The following is a 15,519-nucleotide window of genomic DNA, read 5'->3' on the forward strand; positions in this document are numbered from 1 at the left end:
AGTTACCAGCTTGGGGCATGCTACCCTGCATCCTGCCAGTTCAATTTGAACCAGATTCTTCTGGGTCCAGAATACATAATTATGAATGACTGTCAGTGGAGTAATTGGACATTAAATTCCACCTGAAAGATCGCTTATTTATTTTAAGGTAATCATTCCAGAAGATAAAGTAGGCAACTCAGAATTTGTTCCATCAATGTATTCAAAATGAATATGCTGCTGGGGTCCTTTAAAAATTCATCTGAGAAGTACATGCAGATGTGCTTGCTTTAAAAAAGAAATAAGACCTGACTACTGCAGGGGTGCTGTATGTAAGCATGACCAGTCAGACCACAGGCTGCATGGGTCCAATATCAGTGAAACACCTGTTGCACTTGCCCACCAGCTGGACTGCCCATCATTACATGAAATAAACATGCTAACTGTTTAGTGAACAAGTGGTTCTGGCTCGGTCATTTAGGAAAAGTTCTCTGGAAATTGCTATTTTCAGATTAGCAACTGCAAAAGCAAAACAACTAGTAGAGCTTCCTCTGCCTCAGGTTCCTCCTTTGCATAATGGGGACTTAAAACGTGGCAGCTGCCTTGTGCAGATTCTATGGAGAAAGAGTGGGTTGAGCCCACAGTGCTTCAAAAGCAGCATGTCGCAGAGTGAGCACCCAGTGAGTGTGCATGCAGGATGAGTGCATGAAAGTGCAGCCGCTGAGCTCTGTGGCAGCACTGGTGTGGAATTACTGCAAAGCATGCTGTTTGGAAAGCTTTTCTAAAGAGTGCCTTGTTTAGAGCCTCAGCTCTCTCACACATCTAAGCCCATTCCTCTGAGCCCTTGAAGCTTTGACCACAGTGTGGTTATGTGGCTTTTCAAATGGCCACATGTAGCCAGAATTCCTTCCATAATTGGTCAGGCTGCTCTGCCACCTCCCATCAGTCAGTAAGGAGCCAGCAGAGGTTTAGACATCACCTCCAGCCACATACCTACCTTGGGTCTGTCACTTCACTCATGGGCAGAGCATGTGAGTGGAATGTAGCATTACTCTGTCTGCTTTAAAGGAGCGCATGTCAGCAAGTCAACACACCAGGTCAGGAAAGGAAACCGAACTATACCCATGTCTTGCTACCTGAAAATGATCCTTCTTTCTTCCCTGATTTTCTGGGGACCTCTGCTCGGTTCCTGAGATGAAAACCTATCTGTGAGGCCCTTTAGAGGACTGCTGAGCAGGAGGAAGGAAACAGAACAACCTTGCCAGGGCTCTACTGTATACCAGCTCCAGCTGAGAGCTTTCCTCATAATTACCTAAACCACAAGAACACATAATCAGAAAATCTGTGGGTTTGGATACTGGCTTCCCTTTCTGTTTTCTCGAGCAATTCTGCCTTACAGAACACTTGCTTTCCTTATGAGCACATGTGATTAGAATGGGTAGAGGAGCGTCTGCTGACTCAGCAGATGTTCTGTTTGCATCACAGTGAAGAAGCTGAGTCTCAGTGAGGAAACGACCTGAATCAGTCACACTGTCACTAAGTTCACAAGAGGGAGGTCAAATGTTCTTGCCTTCCAATTCATCAGTCCCCCTCCATTCCACTCCACTGCATCTGTGGTCAGAAGGAAACAAAACAAAAGGCCGAGAAGAATCTGCTCATCAGGGCTTGTCTACAAGGGTCTGTCATGCAGAACACAGGCCAGAAGCATCCTGTCCATGCTTAGGTGGAGTTCTGCCAGCCATTTTTGAAACAAAGATTGGATCTGTTTGAATTTGTGTGTATGTACATGTATGCCTGTGCATGTGTATGTGTACAGGCTTGTGTATGTGTGCAGGCATGTGCCCGTGTGCATATCTACGTATGACGTTGTGCACATCCATGTGTCTGTGCACATGTGTATATGCGTTCCTGTGCATGTGTGTGTGTGTGTGTGTGTGTGTGCTTTGTCCAGCACAGACAGATGGAGGAGAGGCAGCGCAAGCAGCACCGTGACAAGAAGAAAAGCAAGTCAAAGCTTGAAGAACAAGGGAGAAGGGTTTTGTTTCCCCCCTCCAAGTGGAAGCACTGTGTTAGAAACCACCGTGAAGAACCTGAAAAGAAAAGCAAGCAGAACTCCTAAAGCAGTCCCTCCACTAGAGACTTGGGAAAGTCCCAAGGTGGCTTTGGGGAGGTCCGAACTCACGGACTGCTGCAGGGTAAATCCTGGAGGCCGTGTTGCATGAGGAGCCCTGGGAAAGTCACCTCCTCCAGCCCACAGGTATAAATAGTGTTTGTAGCAACATCTATCTGTATCTGTGGGGGTTTTCATTTGGCAAATTGAATTTGTTTCCATGGATTTGCATTTAGAATGCAAGCAAAAGATTTGCCCACCCCTGCCTATACTGGGAATGGAAGAGACCAAGAATTGAAGTAGGGCCTAATAAGACAGAGGTGGTACTCAACACATCTCAAGCTTTGGTTTTCTAACCTGATATGGATTTGGGCAGCTGCTGGGGCCTCTCCTTCCATGAAGTGGCAGCAAGCTACACGGGGATCTGAGACTGCCAAGCTGATTAGATACCTGACTGCTCATCAAATGGGTTTCTCTACATATCCAGGGGTGAAGAAAGATGCTCCATTCAAGTGCAGGAAACGTTCTTCCTGCTAAGAGCAAGAGCACAGATCACTAAAGCGCAGCTCTCAAGGACTCAGAATGAAAACACTGCTTCCCAGTGTAACCTCCTTTTCTATCCCTCCACGCTATGATGTCAGGCCCAGCTCATAACAGGGAGGTCTTGCCTTAAGGGATCATAATTATTTAGCGCCAACATTTGTAGTATCATAGCAATGCTGTAAGAAGCCAAATGCCTAGAATTTAGTTTTGTTAAGCAACATTAAAAATATACAAGACTTAAAACTATAAAGTACACAAGGCATGAGCTCTAAGTTGTGGGAAGAAAAAGATGTGTCAGAACTATAACGTGATAGGGAAGGAATTCAAATGACTTGACCTTGTATAAACTAAAACACCATCTTAATTTACTTTTTTCTTTATAAAATATGCTTTGCTATTTGTTTAGAACATTCATATTGATGGCTTGACTTTGTTTTTTTTTTAATTCTGTGGCACTAGGGATTTAACTTCTGGCTCTGTGCATGCTAGGCAAGCACCCTACCACTGAGCTACATCCCCAGCCTTCATACCAGTTATGATGTCAATGCACTTACACTGCAAAATTCCATCTACTTTGTTCAGTCCTGGGATGGGTGTTTGAACACACACATCTCACTTTATGTAACTGATAGATTATGTAAAAATTTGGAGTGAGAAGAATTTGGACACATCACTATAAATGTTTGCGGAAGGGTCCCAGTTTAAGGAATTGGCATTTTCAGCAAATTATTGGGCATAAGGTAAGTTATTTTGTAGAGAGATCAAGATTTTATAGAAGCATCATCGTTCTAAATGTTCTGTTTTTCCCATACTGAGGCTCCCTACAGCAAGAAAGGATTGGGCTTTATCATCTTATTACTTTTGATCAGCTTGATTATTTTAGAAAGTTGTACAATTTGTATTGCTAGTGTGAAACCTAAGTATATGGGGCCTGACCCAGTAAGTGAGACGAGAACAAATTGGAGGCCACTGGGGCACAGTTTGGTATATTAACTCACTCCTGATCTAAATTTCAGACTAATAGATGAAGTCACAGTTGGATGGAAAGTCTAGTTTCCAGCAAGTCTGTGTAGTTGCTGAGTAAAGAGACAGAAAGACTAGGTAGTCTGCAATGAGACTAACGCAAAGCCAAGCATAGGCAAAACAGTTAATGATACTATGCAAACTGCTAAGGGAGAAAATTGATCAATGGTCCAACCCAGCCCTAAAGCCTAATAACCATAACAACCAGCGCTGCAAACTACCTCTGTCAGTGCAGTAGTAGCACTGTTATCTGGGAGGCAATCAACAGCTATCTAATTGGACTCAACGCCCTCTCAGTGGGAGGGAACTCATGGGTGGCACTGTAAACTCAGTCAAATACACATGACTGGCGAGGTTATTATAGATTCTAGAGAAAACCCCATCTCTGTCATATCTCTAGACGAATGAAGTTTCTTACCATATGCTAAATACAGATCCTTATATTTACACACAAGCATATGGTGTACCACTCGTGAAAGAAGCCTCTTTTTGCAACAGGCAGAGGCTACTGCAGGATTCCACAACTGGTCAGATACAGAGAGCATACATCTGAGAGATGCCCAGTCCTAGGCGACACAGCTACAGTTGAACTTCTACACCCAAGGCTCATGGAACACAGCAGAATGAGGGGTTAAAAAAAAAAAAAAAAAAAAACTAATGGCATCCCTCAACTTTCACCAGTGAAACTTCCTTTTACAACAGAACACGATGCACACAGAAGGCCACAACTGGCCAAGTTGTAAAGAGTGAGAGACTGCAGAGTGTGTGTCCCTGGATAGGACTCCTTTATTTAACCTCACCTACCCACGGCTCAGGGACCATTGTGGAAGAGGAGGTGGAAAGCTTGTAAGAGCCAGGGCTGGTTCATGAACATAGGGAAGAAGAGGCTTTCAGGCCACTGGAAGCTTGCACATGTGATTTTGTAGCAATGATGGCATCGAGCACAGGACCCATGCCAACTCAATCAGACAAGGGCCCAGAATGGGGCAAGAGAAATGGGTGACAGGACAGCCCTAGACTGAAAGCTATTGGAGACTGATTGCTACTGGGTAAGGAAGAGGATGTCTTACTTACAGTCTCTAGATAGCCTGACTAGACTCCATGAATTCACACTGGATGGATTTACACTGAAGACCATCTGGGTACAAATGTTTGACTGGGTATTACTTAATTTGTATGGTGGAATACATGAGGTCCAGTGGGGGGTCGGGGGAGCATGGTTGGGGCAGGGGGTCTAAATTTGATTAAGTACTGTTATATGAAATGTATAAAAGCTCAATAAAAATTAAAAAAAAAACAGTTAGTTTCCCCAGCTCACATACATGCACACAGACACACATGCATACCATACCTACTGTGTCATTTAGAATGCTAGATATTTGGAATATAAGTTAGTTGTAGATAGCAAAGACTCCAGAGTTACAGGGAATTTCTATAAGTGGGCAATTCAAGACAATCAGGAGTGCAGAGCTCAGGCTAGTTCTAGATATTCTCTCCACATGGAGAGAACACATGGTCTAGATGGGTAATTCAAGACAATCAGGAGTGCAGAGCTCAGGCTAGTTCTAGATATTCTCTCCACATGGAGAGAACACATGGTCTAGATGGGTAATTCAAGACAATCAGGAGTGCAGAGCTCAGGCTAGTTCTAGATATTCTCTCCACATGGAGAGAACACATGGTCTAGATGGGTAATTCAAGACAATCAGGAGTGCAGAGCTCAGGCTAGTTCTAGATATTCTCTCCACATGGAGAGAACACATGGTCTAGATGGGTAACAGCCATAGTTTCCCTTCCTAAACTGTGGTATAGAAGAAAGACTGTGGAGTGACCTTCAAATTATTATACTTGAGCCCCTTTACCAGGCTTGGGGATCTGATTCAAACCACTTGAATTTTGAAAAAAAAATCACATTTCCAGTATCCATTTCTGACTAAAGGGATGTAAGAGAGGGAGATGTGGTGTACACGATGTCCTGAATTCTGTCGTTAAAAGTTGTGTCGTTGTTTTCTCCAACCTTCCCAGTATCATAGACCTTGATGTCAAAACATTTTTTGTTTGTCTGTTTTGAGCCAGTTTGTGGCTATTCAGATCTGAAGTCATTGGATAACACACACACACACACACACACACACACACACATACACACACACAATTATGCACACTTTTCTTATTGGGCTATGAAGGGGGTTATATAGATAAAACATCAACATGAAGATGGGTCTCATCTGTGACTTTCCTAACGCATGTTCTATTCCCCTTTCTAACCCTTGCCCTTCAAGTCTCTTCTTTCCTCTCATGTGCTCTTTTCTAGTTTCCTGGCATCTACATTCCCTTATCCTATGTAGATGTGCATTTACAAAAAATGAAGCTGGGACCTGCAGATGAAGGAGAACATGCAGCGTTTGTCTTTCTGGGCCTGTTACTTCACTGTCATTTTTTTCAGTTACAATCATTTCCCTTCAAATTGAATAAATTCATTTTTCTTCATGTTGAACACAATTTCATTCTGTACTAGAGCTTCATTATCCATTCATCTGCTGATGGACAACCAGGCTGCTTCCATTTCCTGGTTATTATGAATGGAGCAGCAGTAAACATGGATGACCAAGTATCTCTGTTGTAGGATAGAGTCCTTTGGCATATAGGCCAGAACAGCATACCTGTGTCATAGAATAAATATTTCCAGCTTTTTGAGAAACTTCCACACTGATGTCCATATTGACTATATCAGTGTCCAGTCTCACCAGCAGTATACAAGGGTCCCCTTTCCCAACACCCTCTGACACATTTGCTGTCATTTATTTTCTTTTTAAAATTTTTTAAGTGTATTTTTATTTTATGTGCATGAGTGTTATGCCTGTATGTGTGTAAGTGCACCCATGCCATGCAGTGCCCACAGAGGACAGAAGAAGGCATCAGATTCCCTGGAACTGGAGTTATGGACAGCCAGAGTGTGGGTCCTGGAATTCAAACCCAGGTCTTCTGCAAAAACATCCAGTTCTCTTAACCACTGAGCCATCTCTCCAGCCCCACTCATTTATTTTCTTGATGGCAGCCATTCTGACAGGAGTGTCATAGAATATGAGTAGTTTTAATTTGCATTTCTCTGATGGCAATATTTTTAACTACTTACTGGTCATTTGTATTTCTTCTTTTGAGAATTCTCTGTTCAGCTCCCATGCCCACTTTTTTTTATTGGATTGCTTTCTTTTGAGTCCTTTGTATATTGTATATATTAACCTTCCATCAGATGTATAGCTGGCAAAGCTTCTGTCCATTCTGTAAACTGACTTTTCACTCTGTTGAGAGTTATTTTACTGTACAGAATCTTTTAATTCCATGAGGTCCCCTTTGTTGATAATTGGTCTTATTCACTGAGAAGATGGAGCCCTATCCAGAAAGTCCTCACCTGTGCCTCTGTCTTGAAGTGTTTCCCTAGTTTTTCCTCTGACAGTTTCAGTTTTAGGTCTGATGTTAAGGTCTTTTATCCATTTACAGTTGATCTTTTTACTTTCATTCCTCTACTGGTGGATATACAGCTTTCCCAGCACCATTTGTTAAAGAGGCTGTCTTTTCTCCAATGAGTATTTTTGACATCTGTCAAGACTCAAGTGGCCGTAGTTGCATGGGTTTATGTACAGATCTTCCGTTATGTTCCCTTGATCTATGTATCTATTTGGGGGCAAGTACTATGCTGTTTCTATTACTACAGCTCTGTGGTAACTTGAAATCAGGCATGATAATACTTCTAACATTACTTTTTTGCTCAGGGTTACTTTGGCTACTTGAGGTACTTTCTCCTTCCAAATGAGTTAAGGTTTTTACATGAGAGAGAAACAGACTTCTATGTTTCAGTTACTATCCTTTGAATCTTTCTTTGTTAAATGCTATGGAAATTCAATTTTGTATAATACAACTTTCATGAGGGAAAAGCTGTCAGTGTTTTAACAGACTAGAATCCAGTGGCCACTCCCAAGCTCTTAGCACAGCCTTCTTTACGTATTTTTGAGCATCAGTAATGCTCTCAGTGGCTGTCAGATCCTTAGAGCAATGCAAAATGAATGTGTCTTGAAACTTTCCCTCAGGGAGCTTCGTATAGGACAGAGGAAAGAAGCGTGAGATGTGACTGAATGCTAGCAGCCACCAAGAGCTGCTGTGGTGACATTTGTGTCTCCCCTTTTGTCCAATGTGTTTATTGTGTTTCATATCCTCTAATGCATGAAAACTGGCCCTGCCAGACTTTTATAGACTTATTATAGCATTTCTAATTCCTATCACACCTTCTTCCCGAATAACCCAGGTCTTACTATATCTTATACATAGATAAGAAAACATTCAAAATTCTTAACGGGTGAATGTTGCAGCTGCAAAAGTTTATGAAATTTGCCCAGGGTACCCCTACCAGAAGAGGTGGACTCAAGTTTGTGAAATTTTCCCAGGGTACCCCTACCAGAAGAGGTGGACTCAAGTTTGTGAAATTTGCCCACGGTACCCCTACCAGAAGAGGTGAACTCAAGATTGAGGTTTATATTTCTGAGTCATGAGTCAAGTGTTATTCCAGGTTACTTCATAGATGTGTTTCTGAAGAATGGAAAGCAAAGTTCCATGTGACAAGTGACACAAGTGAAAGACCACACAACCACTATAATTTCCCCGTGTCAGTGTGTGTTCAAGATCAAGCACCAGTTTATTTCTCTTTCATCTTTAAGAAAGAATAAACCAGGGGCTGGAGAGCTGGCTTAGCGTTAAGAGCTCTCACTGCTCTTGCAGAGGATCCAGGTTCAATTCCCAGCACAACTAACATGGCAGCTAACAACTGTCCATAACTCTAGTTCCAGGGGAATCCAATGCCTTCTTCTGACCTCGTAGCCATTGTACAACATGGTTGCACTTACACACATGCAGGTAATACACTCATACACAAAAAATAAAAATAATTAATAAAATATTTTTAAACAAAAATAAAGAATAAACCAACTTATCATTACATGTACATCGTGAGCAAAAACGTTACCTTATGTACTCCATCACTGTGACTACAATCTGAATTTTACCATTTTCCCACTGCCTTCCTCCCCAAAGAGATCGCTGTTTACTTCCCCTCACTTTTACCTATCTCATTGTACTCTAGTCTTTTCCCCTTTGTGTATCTCTCTCCCAATATTCTGCACACAAATTAGTATTTGGATTCTTTCTCCCCTTTCATCCAGTGAATTTATTATATCTAATTTATCTTGAAGAGTAAAGGTAGCCTGGTCAGACTCTTACAGAATTAATACACCAACTCTGAAGTCATATCACACTTTTGACTAAAAACACTCAACTTTTATTACATAATTTGCAAAGGTATGCCGATTTTCAAAATTCTAGACTCCTAGGAAACTCTTATCTGAGATGAAAATTTTAAATCAATAAGGCTTATGTGTGTGTTCAAATTAAAATAAGCAATCTGGATGATCACCCGCCATGTGTGTGAAGCCTGGCTTGCCTGCTCACTTTAAGGGTTGCAAGAGGACAAAACTCTCTTACATGTCAGGAAGACTTGTCTCAGAGAGCTATCTAAATTCAGCCCAGCAGAGGTCCTTGTCAGAAGTAGCTCTGCAGAAAGGGGCTGCGATTCTACACATGATTTACGGCTATCTAACACTAGTTGATAAAACTAACAGCTTCTAGATCATATTAGCTTCAGAAAAGCAAAGCTTATTTCTCGCCTACACCATCACTCAGAATTTTCTGTGACCAACCTTCATTACAGTGATTTGATGCCTGGGCTCCTCGTACCTGGTGGTTCATCAGAATAGCTCCTGCATGTTTAGTCAAAAGGGGAAGGATGCAAGAAAGTAAGGAATATTGTACTGCTATTTCATGGTCAATCTTGGACGTTACATCATGTCTACTTGTGTCTTAGTATCTAGAGCCAGTGAATGAACAGGAATGTGAGAGATGTCCTTCATTGTGTCCTAGACCAGGAAGTGGGGCCAGAGAGCTAAGAGCTGAGCTTCACATCCTGGGCTACAGGGCTGTCACACATTTTCTCACTCCTTTGTCCTACCTGGATACAAGTGTGCCACCAAAGATAAGGGGTCTGTACCACCTGATAGACACAGAGGAAAGGGAGATCGTGCTCGTGAATTCGCAGCCTCTAGTTCCTATGTTTCTCATAATGCTTGAATTGCTGCTGCCAAACCTGCCAGCCTGCCCTGTACACCAACACACTGTGCTTTTTGTCAGTTCTGAGAAGAGGGACAGAGAGCCTTTCTTCTCCATAGGCAACAACAAGACAGCCCATCATCTTTTCTTAGGAATAAGAGTGTCCTATCTCTAGGAGGGATTCTTCCCAAGACCATTGAAAAAGAAACCTTCCAATGCAGCACTTTGCATTGTGTCAGAGTTGGGACAGCAAGTAAGTCTAAACTGTTCTTCCAGAACGTAGACTAGGAGACACAGTAGTGAACTCAGCATTCTCTATGGTTATATAGTAATCATTTTGGGCATTAGGACACCTCACAAATACTCTGGTTCTCTTCTCAGAGATGTAGTAAAATTGGACTTCCCTTCCCTACTGCCTTTGAAGTTAGTGGGAGTTGGAGCTTGACCTGGCTAATGAAATTTGAATGGAAGTGACACATCATTTCCCATCAGAAACCAGGAAGACCCACTGTGGCTGCTTCCTGCTTCACTTCCTCCCACTCTCAGCCCTAGATGATCTGGTGATGCAGTACTAGTCACTGCAGCTCTTTTCTGAGTAGGATATCTCAAAGGATAGCATGAGCTAAAATTTTTGCTTCTTTCATAAAGCCACTGAGAATTTGAAGAATAACCTACTGTGACCTAACAGACACAGGTCCTGTGTGATTTCTTTTCAAGGCAATCTTTTTTTTCCATGTACTGTTACTCTGCTATGATAAATTTCATGCCTGCAAATACGCCTGTGTAGCTACACAGTTTAAGAAACAGGCATGGCATGATGGTGCAAACCTTTAATCTCAACATTCAGGAAGCAGACACAAGTAGATCCCTGAGTTCAAGGCCAGCCTGGTCTACACAGCAAGTTCTAGGGCAACCAGAGCTACATAGAGAGACCCTGTCTCAAAAGGGTAATGTGGGGTGAGGGGTTGGGGAGATGGCTCTGCGATTAAAAGCACTTACTGCAACTCCATGGGGAATCCACTGCCTCTGTCCTCTGTGGGTACCTACACTCACAGATGGACAGACAGACACACATACACAATTTCAAATAATAAAAGTAAATATTAAACCCCCCAGAAATAGACATGGTGAGTTTCTTTAACTCCACTGTGGGACTCTGCAGTATTGTTGTCCCTCCCTTCCCCTGCAAATATAGCCAGCACCTTAGTTTTGAGTTAATAAGAGTAAATATTAATCACTTTATCACATATCTGTTTCTTAGTTTTGTATGCAAATAAAGTGGCTTATGTATATTCTTCTGGAACTTGCTTTTAATTCTTTTTTAAATATGTGAGTGTGTGTGCATGAGTGAACATGGGTACCACATATGTGCAAGTGCCCATAAAGACCAGAAGAGGGCGTTGGATCTCTTGGAGCTGGTGTTGCACACAGTGAACCACACAGCATGGGTGCTAGGAATTGGACTCAGGTCCTCTGGAAGAGCGGCAAGCACCCTGGAACTTTTAAATCTGATATTATGTTTTAATGATTCATCCACGCTGATTTGTATATTTCATTGGCTTTTGCTATAACATTCCATTATACAAATATAACAACAGAAATTTTGCTGTTCTATTAGGTGTCTGTTTAGAGTTTCTGTTTGAGAGTTCTACCACTAAAAATTACATTAATGAAAATGTTGTATCAATTCTACTATACATATATGTATGTATGTATGTATGTATGTACGTATGTATGTATGTATGTATGTATGTATATGCAATAATCTCCTTAGGAAGGGCATTTAAGAGGAAAACTTCCCAGGTATGTAATATTCATGTGCTCCACCTTATAAGAAGAAATTGTTTTACAAAATGGCTGTGCCAGTTTAAAGCAGACTTCACAGCAGATCCTCACCAACACTTGATGTTGTTGCTCTTTTATTTACCTTCTGGTCTGGTGGGTATATAATGGTATCATATTAAGTTTTTAATTTGTATTTTTGTGGCTTACTTTAATAATATATGAATTCAAGAAACAAAATTGGAAAATCAAAACAATTCACCATACAAACCAGAAAAACTTCATAATTTGGCTCTTTCTTAGGGAAGAGACCAAAAAATTGAGAAAGAAACAATGTTTCATTAGTCTTTAGACATTAGAAAATATCAGCAGCCTTGGGCTACGAGCCATAGGTTAAACAATTGTTTCTTAAATGACTCCATTTAGTAGATTACTTTATTATCAAAAGCCATGGGAAAGGCAAATACATTTCAGAGAAATTACAAACATTTATTTTATCTTTTCAGATAAAGACATTCAGTATAAGTCCTAATGCATTGACTTAGCTGTACACAATTTATAGCAGAAGAAGAGTTTGAAACACTTTTGTATAAACAGTCATAGCTATTTTTTGAAGGTTGCTGAAAGGCTGTTTGATGCTCTCTGGAAGAGGGAGCATCCTGGTGTAAGAGCCAGCTCTGGTTAATATCAGAACTCATTTCCCACTAGCAAGGCAGCTCCATTAAGCACTGTTTTCATCTCTGCAGTTCTTACTTTTATGTAATGTTTACATCATTGACACCTTCTCTTAGTGAATCCCTAATATAAACAGAGGGTGTAATAAGCTCTAATGTATTTTAACAAGATTTTAAAAGACATGGATGGGACAAGGACAGCCAAATGGAGTAGAGATTAAAGCAACATTTTACAACATATCCATCTCCTGTGACAAAGACAACTCTATAATTTATGTCTGGGAGAGAAACAGTCTCCATGTGTTTATTCATAAATTAGAATTTGATGGACTCCAAATGTTATCTGACCAGTCAAATAAAAGCAACATAGCCTTTTAGTGGAAAATTATAAACCCAAATTATAAACTTGGAAGACGGATGTGAAAACACACTTGCTTTACTCCATTGTATCTATGTACTCATGGGAACCGTGAATTTTTTGAAGCAAAGCAGTAACACTTCAAAAAGTCCATCTATGTAATTTGCCATCTTAATGCAGTTAAGAGGTGAACCATCTACAACTGAAACCGTGCCTGATCTATTTCAGCTGAAAGGGTCATTTGAAAATGTGTGTAGTTACCATCTTACTAATTTGGATTCAAGAGGTGGTTTGGGGTTAACTCGCATTTCTGTAGGTGAGGCTGAATGGAGTTTTGTGACAAGGCAGCAGCAAGAGCCACTATGGGTCAGAAGTCCAGGGCACTGCAAAGGCACTATACAGGCCAGGTCTGGCCCACAGAGCTGTCAGATATCAACAAAAAAGTCATACAAGTTCAGGAAAGGTGTTTCAGGTACACAGTGATTGAAACTTCATGGCAGCAGGCCAGGAAGAGAGAGATCACTGGTTTTGTCTTGTAGAATTAGATACTTTACAAAAGAATGGGGCAGAGATAGATTTTTGAAAAGATAAAAAGAAAAGGAAACCTTATCCCTTTGCTCCACAAAGAGCTTGGAAGGCTCAGGTTCTTATTAAAATGCAGATATTTTGTTTTTAATTGGCAAATAATTATATACATTTATGGGGTACAATGTGATATTTGGATGTTTGTACTGTGGAAGATTAAATCAAGTGAACTAACACAGCAATTACCTCACTTACTGATTGTGGTGATTTGAATGAAAATGTCCCCCATAGGCTCCAGGTGTTTGGACATTTTGTCCCCAGATGATGGTGCTGTTTTGGGAGGTTTTAGAAGGTGTGGCTATCCTGGAGGAAGCACGTCACTGGGGGTGCGCTTAGAGAGTTCTTAAGCTTTGCCATATCTCCAGTTGCTCTCTCCCTTCCTGTGCCTGTGTGATGATGTGAGAGCTTAGCTTCTGCTCCTCCTGCTCCAGCCACCTCCAGCCACCATGCCTCCCTGCCATGATGGACTGTAATTCCCCTGGAACAATAAGCTCAAATAAACACTCCCTTCTATAAATTGCTTGGGTCAGTGTTTCTATCACAGCAACAGAAAAGTGACTAATATAGTAATTTGTACCAGAGAGTGGGCTGTTGGCTGTGAAGAACCTGACCATCTGGAGTTTTGGAAAAATGTGGAAGACCTTGGAATTTTGGACTAGAAAAGTGGTTGATTGCTGTAAGTGGAGCTTAACAGGCCATTCTAGTAGGGGCCTGGAAGAAAGCAGTGCTGAGAACAATGTAGTTCCAGAGGGAAAAAGGACTTAAGCAGCACTTGGGATATTTTGGCAAAGTCTGGCTGGAGTCTTCCCTGGACCTAAAAGCTTGCCTGAGGCTAAGTTGAAAAGCAGTGGACTAATTTCTCTGGCAGAAGAAATTTCTAGACAACCTAATATAGAAATGGTGGCATAGATATTAATGGTGAATATTATGCAGATCTACAGTGAAAAAGAGCAAATGGGGCAGAAAGAAATACAGTTTGGATTGAAAAAGAGCACTAGGAAGATAAATATTGGAGCCCTGGTGTGGCCACCGCCAGCGGCGGCCGCTCCTCCTTTCTCATGAGTGCTACTCCTTCATTCTCACTGGCGTCAAGGCTGCTCCTCCCACTCGCCCTGGGCTGAGGCCACTCTTCTGCTTACCCAGTGCTGAGGCAGCTCTTCCGCTTGCCCTGTGCTGCCTCCTGTCATCACCGCTTCTGCCCGGTCCAGGACCCCAGGGCTGATGAGGAGACTGTGTCAGCAAAGCCGCATTCAGACACAGGAGACCGGTTCAGTGACACAGGTCTGCTTTATTGCAGGAAGGCACAAGCTTATATAGGGATAGTGGTCCAACCACAGCACAGCAAGTAGGATACCTCATTAGCATATCAGGTTTAGCATCCTATCACAGTACAGCAAGTAGGATACCTTATTAGCATAACAGACCTAGCATCTTATTAGCATAACAGACTTAACGTCCTACTACAGAATAGCAGGCAGGATGCCTATTAGCATACTGGGTTTCAGATTACAGAGCCTGGATTCCTGGAAACCATGTGACCCTGACAGTTGCAATATCACCCTAGGCTCAAGCCTCTCGCCCACACCCTGGCATGTGATGGAGAGGGTCCCATTGATAAGGAGATTAAAGTGATTAAGGAGATTAAAGTTATTAAGGAGGGGCCTAGAGATTCAAACTTAAACAATGGAGAGAGTGCCTCCAGGACAAGACCACACCCAGTTAAGCCTCCAACTTGTGAAAGGAAAATACTGCAGGGACCACTGAAGAGAACAGCTTCTAACATGGATAAAGCAGGCTGGAGTCCATCCCAAACTTGCAGTCAAACTTGGCAGTGTGGTTCACTGGTGCTCAAATAAAGATCAAATAAACTTTTTCTTCTATAAATTGCTTGGGTCAGTGTTTCTATCACAGCAACAGAAAAGTGACTAATACACTGACTTTTCTTTTTTGCTGATAACATTTAAATATTTCCTTAATAATTTTGAAATAGGCATGATATTATAAACTCTAGTTAGCAGGTTGTGCAGCTGGGCTTTGAAATCTTTCTTCCTGCACACCTGAAATGCACACCCAGGGCCTCTCCAGACCTCTGCTGACTACTACATTCTCCACTTCTTTGAGTTCAACTTGTTCACATTCCACAAAGATGTGAACTGACATAATACTCATTTACATTCATCTGTGTCTAACTTGTTTTACTTAAGATAATGTCGTCTAGGTTCATCCAAGCTATCGCAAAAGATTAAAAAAAGACCCCCTTGTTTTTAAGGCACAAAGTATTCCACCGAGTATATATACATTTTCCATATATA

This window comes from Nannospalax galili, unplaced genomic scaffold, assembly GCF_000622305.1.
Source record: "Nannospalax galili isolate Female #2095 unplaced genomic scaffold, S.galili_v1.0 scaffold296, whole genome shotgun sequence".
Classification (NCBI taxonomy): Eukaryota; Metazoa; Chordata; class Mammalia; order Rodentia; family Spalacidae; genus Nannospalax; species Nannospalax galili.